The sequence below is a fragment of the Cololabis saira genome, chromosome 18, assembly GCF_033807715.1.
Source record: "Cololabis saira isolate AMF1-May2022 chromosome 18, fColSai1.1, whole genome shotgun sequence".
NCBI classification, from domain to species: Eukaryota; Metazoa; Chordata; class Actinopteri; order Beloniformes; family Belonidae; genus Cololabis; species Cololabis saira.
In genome coordinates, this window is record NC_084604.1 from 13128166 (window position 1) to 13138911 (window position 10746).

Below are 10746 nucleotides of genomic sequence, written 5' to 3' on the forward strand. Positions count from 1 at the left end.
AACAAAACCAACGCCCTAAAACAGTATTGAAATAATTCTACCACAGGAACAAAAGCTACAACAACAACGCTTCCTCAATTAGATTTCACAAATAAATAGCAAATTAGTGCTACACAGACATATGAGGGTACAGTAAACACGGGCAAATAACACACAGGTACAACACATAAAAAGACACAAGTGTATAAACATTTGCAATGCCAGTGCAGCAGAGAGAGACTTGGCAAGCTGAAAGGACTATAAACACCCAGAGTAACAAGCAAGAGGGCGTTAATGGAGTTTTTGAATCCAGGCAGTCACAAGACTGGCAGGGTGGAGGGAAGCCGATCCAGTCGCACCCTATAGTCTCCCCAGTGATGCAGGGTGGAAGGTCACGGCTGGAGGACAGCCAGTCAGCAGCAGGGAACCACACAGTAGTGTTTGCATTCGTCATTGCTTCATATAAAAGGACAGAACTCCAAACACACCCAGGGGAGAAAGCTGGGGCATGGGTGCCAAAACATGTTGAGATTATCTCCCTGTCAAGTCATGTAAGACACACTCTCAGAGAACTTCTTTTAACAAGGCACTGTTCGGATCAGAAGATTCTTCTTACGAACAGCAAACTGAGAATACAGTGGGGAGAACAAGTATTTGATACACTGCCGATTTTGCAGGTTTTCCCACTTGCAAAGCATGTAGAAGTCTGTAATTTTTATCATAGGTACTCTTCAACTGTGAGTGACAGAATCTAAAACAAAAATCCAGAAAATCACATTGTATGCTTTTTAAGTAATTAATTTGCATTTTATTGCATGACATAAGTATTTGATCTCCTGTCAACCAGTAAGACTTCCGGCTCTCACAGACCTGTTAGTTCTTCTTTAAGAAGCCCTCCTGTTCTCCACTCATTACCTGTATTAACTGCACCTGTTTGAACTCGTTACCTGTATAAAAGACACCTGTCCACACACTCAATCAAACAAACTCCAACCTCTCCACAATGGCCAAGACCAGAGAGCTGTGTAAGGACATCAGGGATAAAATTGTAGACCTGCACAAGGCTGGGATGGGCTACAGGACAATAGGCAAGCAGCTTGGTGAGAAGGCAACAACTGTTGGCGCAATTATTAGAAAATGGAAGAAGTTCAAGATGACGGTCAATCTCCCTCGGTCTGGGGCTCCATGCAAAATCTCACCTCGTGGGGCATCAATGATCATGAGGAAAGTGAGGGATCAGCCCAGAACTACATGGCAGGACCTGGTCAATGACCTGAAGAGAGCTGGGACCACAGTCTCAAAGAAAACCATTAGTAACACACTACGCCGTCATGGATTAAAATCCTGCAGCACACGCAAGGTCCCCCTGCTCAAGCCAGTGCATGTCAAGGCCCGTCTGAAGTTTGCCAATGACCATCTGGATGATCCAGAGGAGGAATGGGAGAAGGTCATGTGGTCTGATGAGACTAAAATAGAGCTTTTTGGTCTAAACTCCATTCGCCGTGTTTGGAGGAAGAAGAAGGATGAGTACAACCCCAAGAACACCATCCCAACCGTGAAGCATGGAGGTGGAAACATCATTCTTTTTGGGATGCTTTTCTGCCAAGGGGACAGGACGACTGCACCGTATTGAGGGGAGGATGGATGGGGCCATGTATCGCGAGATCTTGGCCAACAACCTCCTTCCCTCAGTAAGAGCATTGAAGATGGGTCGTGGCTGGGTCTTCCAGCATGACAACGACCCAAAACACACAGCCAGGGCAACTAAGGAGTGGCTCCGTAAGAAGAATTTCAAGGTCCTGGAGTGGCCTAGCCAGTCTCCAGACCTGAACCCAATAGAAAATCTTTAGAGGGAGCTGAAAGTCCGTATTGCCCAGCGACAGCCCCGAAACCTGAAGGATCTGGAGAAGATCTGTATGGAGGAGTGGGCCAAAATCCCTGCTGCAGTGTGTGCAAACCTGGTCAAGAACTACAGGAAACGTCTGATCTCTGTAATTGCAAACAAAGGTTTCTGTACCAAATATTAAGTTCTGTTTTTCTGATGTATCAAATACTTATGTCATGCAATAAAATGCAAATTAATTACTTAAAAATCATACAATGTGATTTTCTGGATTTTTGTTTTAGATTCTGTCACTCACAGTTGAAGAGTACCTATGATAAAAATTACAGACTTCTACATGCTTTGCAAGTGGGAAAACCTACAAAATCGGCAGTGTATCAAATACTTGTTCTCCCCACTGTATTCTCAGTTTGCTGTTCGTAAGAAGAATCTTCTGATCCGAACAGTGCCTTGTTAAAAGAAGTTCTCTGAGAGTGTGTCTTACATGACTTGACAGGGTGATAATCTCAACATGTTTTGGCATCCATGCCCCAGCTTTCTCCCCTGGGTGTGTTTGGAGTTCTGTCCTTTTATATGAAGCAATGACGAATGCAAACACTACTGTGTGGTTGCCTGCTGCTGACTGGCTGTCCTCCAGCAGTGACCTTCCACCCTGCATCACTGGGGAGACTATAGGGTGCGACTGGATCGGCTTCCTTCCACCCTGCCAGTCTTGTGACTGCCTGGATTCAAAACTTCAGACTTCTACATGCTTTGCAAGTGGGAAAACCTGCAAAATCGGCAGTGTCAAATATCAAATACTTGTTCTCCCCACTGTATATCGGTGTCTTTTATGTATCAAAGAAGCCCCAAACCACACCTCCAAATGCATGCCATTAACTGGACTGCAGGTGGTCCAACTACTGACTCCAATTAACTCACGTTGATGAAATAGGTCTGTGGGTTCACTTACTGTGTTATCCAGTACTATGAATCTTTAAAGGATGTCTTTGTCAAAGATACAGGTCAGCAATGCACCACCAACTATCAGCATAGCTCCTTGACTTCCTGACAAACAAGCCGTGGTTTGTAAGGATGAAAAGCGGTGTGTCTGACACAGGTGTCTGCAACATTGGGGCACCCCAGGGGACCATCCTCACACCTCTCTTTTTCACCACATAGATGTTCGACTTCACACACTACACAACAAACTGTCACCTTGGAAGTCCTCTGATGACTCAGGCATTGTTGGTTTCATCAACAACAGAGACGAAAAGAAGAACCGAGAAATGAACCAGAATTTTGTGATCTGGTGTCAAAAGAACCTCGTCAAGATTAATGTCGGAAAAACCAGACCTGGTAGTGGAGGGAGGGGTGGCAAAGCCACGAGTGAGCATCCAGGGAATAGACATTGAAACAGTCACCTCTTACAAGTACCTCGTGATCACCTAAATAAGAACGTGGACTATATTGACAGCACTCAGGCCATATATGAGAATGGCAGACTCCACCTGCTGTAGAGACTAAGGTCCTTTGGAGTACAAGGAGACATTCTTAGGACCTTTTATGACTCTGGTCGCATCAGCCTTTTTCTTTGGTGTGGTCTGCTGTTACGAAAAAATGGCGGAAGCTCCGGCCGGCAGAGTTAGTTGTGGGCGTGGTTTCACGCATCAGAGGCCAACCTATGTAAATCGCTCTCATCGTTACATAACGATGGGAGCAGAATCTGAACGGCTCCTAGAAGCCACATCACACTGGATGGCTCCTCCGGGCGGCTGTACAGACACTGCAGAATTTGGTTGCTTTCCTCCTTCTCTGAGTTGGCAGGCTGAGGGGAGACCACTTTATATATGTTAAAGCAAGAAAAAACGTGTTTTTCATAATAGGTCCCCTTTAAAAAACCTTCTCTTGACCCAGACATCTTAGCTAATTATAGACCAATTTCCAACCTTCCATTTGTATCTAAAATTCTGGAAAAGGTAGTTTCAAGCCAGTTTGTGACTATTTGTATAGAAATTATCTGTTTGAAGTTTTTCAGTCAGGGTTCAGAATGCATCATAGCACAGAGACAGCACTGGTTCGAGTCACGAATTACCTTCTTATGGCCTCAGATAAGGGATTAGTGTCCATACTGGTTCAGTGCTGCTTTTGACACTGTAGATCATGGCATTTTACTGCACAGGTTAGAGCATGTTTAAACGTTGGTTTAAATCATATCTATCTGACAGGTTCCAGTTTGTTCATGTACATGAAGTTTCTTCAGAACAGTCAAGGGTCTGTTATGGTGTTCCGCAGGGTTCAGTGCCAGGGCCAATCTTGTTCAGTTTATACATGCAGCCATTGGGAAGTATAATCCAGAATCACGGCATACACTTTCATTGCTATGCTGATGATACGCAGCTCTAAAACAGAGGTTATCATTCTTGGTCCAGAGCATCTTAGGAAGGGATTGGATGGTGTTGCAATGGCTTCCAGTGCAACTGTGAGAAACCTTGGTACTGTTTTCGATCAGGATTTGTCGTTTAAACCATATATTAATCAGGTTTGTAAAATAGCATTTTTCCATCTATGTGTATACTGCTGCAAGTATGTGAATTTCCTCATTGCGGGATAAATAAAGGAACATCTTATCTTATCTTAAGCACATTGTGTGTGTCTATCATTGTGACTTCAATGAAGATCAAACTAAATTTTATTGTAAATCAATGCATAAAACCAGTTAATTTATATTTTTTCCAATATATTGAAATTATTCAGTTATTATTATCATTACATGTTTTTTTCAGTTGTTAAAGTCATCTCTCGCAAAATTTCAGTTTCTTATGAGTGTTTTTGATTTTTTTTTTTATATACCTCATCTCGCAATAAACTGACCATTGACGGGGTCTGACAGCAGGACTGATAAAAGAAAATATTTCCAAGAGAAATAAAACCAAAATGGTTTAAATAATATTTCCCACAATGAATTTGTGGACAAAAGTTAAAGGTAAAGGCTGCAGTAAAAACTGCTCAGTAGCTCTCTCCCATAACCCATATCACATAGCATTCTGATGTCTGAATTTCTTATATTCCTATATGATTACCAACTCAAACCAAGTAGCTTTACATGATAAAACCAGAAATCAGCTGGGAGGCATGCAACCGGCTTTGTTGTGATGGAGAGGAAATTAGGAAGAAATGAGAAGATGATGAATAGAAAGCGCTAAAGCGGGTCCCAGGTGTACAGCAATATGGCAGGTAAGGACAAAGCCTGAAAGGATGATCTGTGATGATGGGAAACAGATGATAGAGCACTGAGAGGAGGAAATGACAGGAAGAGCAGAGCAACGTAAATCACTGCTGGCCACCCGGAGAATATTCTCATGGAAAATTCAACGTTATCAGGCGAGGCCAGTGGCCAGAGGCTGCGAGAAATTCAACTCATAGCAACAAATTGAGGTCTTTTATGAACATGGTTTGTCTTAACAAAATGTTTTTGTCACATTGGGCAGCGGCACAGGGGGTTTGCAGACCGGGGCGTTTCCGGTCTCATCTCAAATTTTAAAAAGAAGAGGAGTTTGCTAATCAACATGTCTTTTATCAAAAAGACATGTACAGGTATAGGACATTTTACAGCGAATAGGGTAAAAACACCGTAGAGCGGTAGATTGTGTTGCTGCTGCAGAGTCTTCATCGGAGTCAACTCCGATGAATCCGACTGCACACATACGGTAACCATGTTGGTCCCTGAATATTTTTAGCTTTTAGCTTTTAACCAAATATGCAAATAATGTAGAATGTCAGCCCTTGGTATTTAACTGAGATTGTTTTGTGAAACCTTCATCCATGCCATTAAGATCTATCCTCTTCCCACTGACTCCACTCATGAAGCTCCTCATCCCTCTAGTCTGCAGCCACAAAAATAAAATAAAACTTTTAATTTTCAAACACGTATACAACGTAATCCAATTTGCTGTAAAATTTCCTCTAATTCTCCTCTTGATTTTCTTAAAGCCACATTGATCTCCTTCTCTTCAATTTTTGAGTGGAGTTGAGTCGGCAAATCCCCTGTGGTAAGACACCCTCACGTGATGTTTTGCGCTTCTCCGGTAGTCGTACTCAGTTCAGTTCAGCAATACATTATTAATGCTGGAAGGGAGCGTATATAACATATCATACTGCACTAGTTCTGCACCTTTTGTCAAATATTTTGATAAATGATTACAGTTTACAGCTTATGTGACTAGTTTATTTAATGCTTGGAACAAAGTGTATTTAACAGATGTGACTTTTAAAAGACTGTATGTGTCACCTGTAGAAGCACTTTGATGAAGACATATGAAAACTTTGAGACAATGTAGATGTTGATAGATTTTCAATTCATCATTTGGAGCCATTTGTGTATTTATTGATAGTGAGTGAGAGAAAAAGTAAAGTATGGGGCGACTGAAGAGTGACATGCACTAAATTACCTGGACTGGAATCAAACCATGTTCAGGAAGCAGAGGAGGAGGAAGGAGACAGAAAAGGCCACAGCAAAAACAAGCGGCAGAAGATTTCTATGGCCTATCTCCTTAGACTCCTAATTATATACTGTTCTCTAACATTTTTTCAATTGTGAAAGTAGTTTGTGTGCTGTACAAAACACTGTATAATCCAAAACCCACAGCATGCCAATGGAAAATATATTTGCCGGAAAGCAGCAACACAACTGTGTATTTAAAACTATCCTCCAATGTGCCATGTGTGCTAGCAAGAAGTAATGCTTCAATTACTGCAACTGCCATTTAGATGGGATAGTCTAAATATGAAACCAAACAATTATTCAAGCGACAAATGAATATCTGGCTGAAGAGTTCTTTTCCTTTTTAAGCAGGCTGAGCCAAGCGCAGAATAGACCCTAGTGTGTAATCCTAAAATTGAAATTTAATGGGAAAAATCCAACTTGTTTGGACAGCCAAAGAGCAATGGAAATTGTCTGTTTACTCATTGCTGAAGTTTAATAGCCGGGGGAGATTTTTTCACAATAACAAAAGAGGAGGTGAATGTGAAGCAGAGACTGAGGTGGGGCATGGTATACATCCATCGACATCTAGTATATTCATCTCCCCTTTTGTTTTTGACTAAAAACATATGAAAGGTAGAGGTATTGAGACTGATGGATATGAACTCGGAGCAAGAGGAAGCAGTCAGGGGATAGATACAAGGGTTTTGCCTGAGACACCAAGAGATGTGTATATCCTGTGAGGTAAAACAGTGCAGGTTGGTCACCCATAAAACACAAAGTGAAAGGTGTTTTAGAAAGAGACACTGAAGGTGATTCTCTAATGCTCTCAATTCCTCCCCGGTCAGTCGTGCCAAAATAAAACCTCTCAGTGCTGAGGCAGATGCAGGGACTGCTGAGAGGAGAAAGAAAAAAAATAGGAAATGTGAGCCTTGTTGGCATCTCCTAATGCATAACAAAAATAACATGTCAGCTGCTGCACTGTTTGGATGGATAATGCATCAGCACTAAACTCAAAAGTGCACAATTCACTTTATGAGAGCATTTTTTATTCCTCTTCAAGATGATCACAACAAAGTGTGGACAAGCCTTCATTTAACGTAAAATGATTTGCTATATTACAAGATTACTTCAATTTAACCAAAATGTGTTGCATTACAATGTTACTAACACAGAAAAATCAATATCTGTATAACATTTCTGTTACAAGACTCAACCACCGTCTTGCAGTTCCTTCTAGTTTGCAGAAGTTGTGTAGTCCACTACACATCCAGCACTGAATGTTGCTTCTTCTGAACCGTGTGACCAGCAACAAATAACAAGCTATTTTAAGCTTAACCCTAACCCTTCACACTACAAGATTTTAAGGCTGATTTACCAGTAGCCAAGCTCACCATCTGGTCAGAGGGAGATACAGTAGATGAGTGGTCTGCACTCTGCTCTCAGTTGTTACAGTAGGTGTGAACAACTGAAGGATGCATCTAAGAAGTTCACAGGCCGTTACACAATCAGTGGTGAATCTTATCAAACATTCAACAAGACACAAACATCTGACTGAAAAAAAAAAACATAGGATTTTTCACCCATTTTAAATTCTCTCCGTGCCTGCGTGTGTTAACCTGTTCCTTTACCCATGTTTTGGTCTTTTTTCTTAAATTAATGTTCTCTACAAACAGCTTGCACTGCACAGTTGTTCCCTCAAACAACTTTCAAATAAACAGTTTCTGCCGTGTGTGTTATTATTTTATGGTCATTTCTCACCTTTTCCTCTCTTTTGTTGATAAAAGGTAATCTGTAAACCAGTTGTGAGACTGAGTTGTTGTCAAATCTCATAGTGTGTGACCCTCAGTTGCTAATCAGTCACCCAAGTGGGAGACTCATAATTTATGAAATCGTCCTGTTACACAACAGACTAGTGATCAACAAGAAATAACATTATAGAGGCTTAATCTCCTGCAAGGACAAACATTATCAAGTTACAATATTTTGTTTTATTAACACCACAAGCACAGACAAAAACTAGAGTTAAACGACAAGGTGGACTAAGGCCAACAAACAAAACTACCTAAGAAAAATATACTTGCCCATCCAAACATAAATAAACAAAGGGCAACACTTACCTGACGAACTAAATGAACAAGAGAACACGAGAATCACAACAAATCACAGTCGACCCCAACAAACTCGGGCTGTTACATCAATGTCGTGAGAGTAGCATCAGATGTGGCTGGTTGGGAGCAGCCAGCCCTCTTTAGGCTATGGAACATCTGACCAATCCTGGTCCGGCACCTGTACTCTGCAGTTTGCGTTCACCATACGTAATACACATACCACTACAGACTCAACAGGTCTCAGCAAAATTAAAAGTGCCCTGTCAATAGACCCTTTGTCGGCCTTCTGATTGGTTCCTGACTGACCGATGGAAAAAGCATAGTTTTTACTTGCCTTGTATCAAAATTTAAATCACTGGACTATTTCTTTTAAAACGTTGTATTAGTAAAAGGAACACACTGCACACAGTGTAGTGAGGGTTCAGCGTATTTTTATCCCCAAACGGGCAGAAATCTGATCCGTACTTCAAAAACAAAGTCGGCTCCGCAGCAGGCTACAACCCATAGCTACAACCGCGAGAGCATTTTATTTATCTTAAAATGGTTAAGCGGTGCGCTTGGAGCACTTTTAGAAGTGACACCTGCTACCCAGAGAGAATCACAGGAATATATTTAATCCCAAAACCAATGGTAAATTACGAAAAATGTCTGGTTTGGATAAAGCTATGTGGACGGCCAGACTCGCAGTTCAACCTTTCCACCGTGCTATCAGCTAAACTAATCAAAAGATCTTATTTTTGCCAAAAACCTCAGTTTTTTTAAACTCACTACAAGGTACCCGAAGTGTTTCTTTTTTATTTATATCTAGTTGCTGTTGATTTTCTTTGTTACAATAATTGGAAATAAAGTGATGTAAAACCCCGTTTTTACAATGGAAGTGGACGGGAGAGATGACAGTTTTGTTCGACCTAGCAACGGGGGCGGGGCTTGACAAAGGGTCAATTGGGACAGTTCTTAGTTTAAATGTGATCCTTTTAAATTTAAAGTAAAGGTGTTTTCAGCTGGTGGACATTTAGTGTCACCATTGGCCTGTTTGGATTTGAGTGGGAATTTTGGACTTGGATGACAAAATTTGTCCTTTTCATTTAGGGTGAATGGTCTGATTTAACAGTAGGGGACTTAAAAACAATTCAGAGTTTATAAAAAAGGAAAAACAAACAAACAATGCAACTAATTTTATGTATATGTATAAATTATGTACAGTATATGTGAAGTACTGTTCACATATACTAGAAGACGCAACTAAAGGTTTGATACCGGAGGTACTGCAGGTGTGACCACTTTTTGGATTGGTTGGAGCGTCTCCTTTTTTATTGTTCATGGAAAGTCTCTAATCTGTGAAGTAGCATTGGTGTTCTGCGTCAATATTGAAATGCTAATTAGTGTTTAATACTTAGTGTTTGCTTTAACAAAGCTCTAAATCCCCTTTCCCACTGGACATAAAAAAAACCTCCAACAACAGCCAACATCTGACTTTTGAGTGCAACAGGAACATGATTAGTCAGAGTTTTGACCTGTGTGAAATGTATCAGCAGCTGTTGAATGGGGTAACACAAGAGTTGGATGCTCCCATTAATTTACATGATGGGGTTGTACACTGTGACACATGAATGCGCACAGCACTTTCTCTTCACAGAAATTTACATTTACCAGCCATATCTTCTCACATGAAGGTTTGTGTCTGTGACGACAACTTCTTCAACAAAAAGAGCGAAGAATGACCACGAAAGAATTTCAAGCTTGCTCTCACTCCGTCTGGGAAAAACTAAGTTATCTTGTTTTCTACAAGTCTGTCCACCAGATTAACGAGTGAATAAGAAACGTTGCATACATTAGGGTGGCCAGTTGTAACTGTAAAAACCTTAAACTAAAGCCAACCTGTAAATTCAGCAGGATAACAGCTTTCTGCCCCTTTTCTCTCTGTTTTTGGTCACCCACTTCCTTCTGCAGCAGGTGTTTTACATATTTATTTTTTATGCTCATAAGAAACACTTTCATTTAGGGTGTATATTGCTTTATACAGCAGGTTTCCACTGAGACTGGGGATTTCCTGCCAAGCAGCTAATTACCAGATGTTTTTAATATCAAAACACTTTTACACGTCTCAAAAACACAATGTCAATTTAGCTTCCTTGTTAGCAATTACCACGTTCTGTTCATAAGAATCAAATCCTTATTATATATATACTGAGACAGTATCAAAGCAGGGGTAAGCAAACAAACAAGAATAGCTTGATTAAAAAAAAGGCAGCAGAGGGCAAGGAAATGTACAATGTAAACTTTGGATTATGATTTGAATAATTGCACCCCTTATGACTCCAGCTGGTTTTTCTCATTGCATACTCACTGAT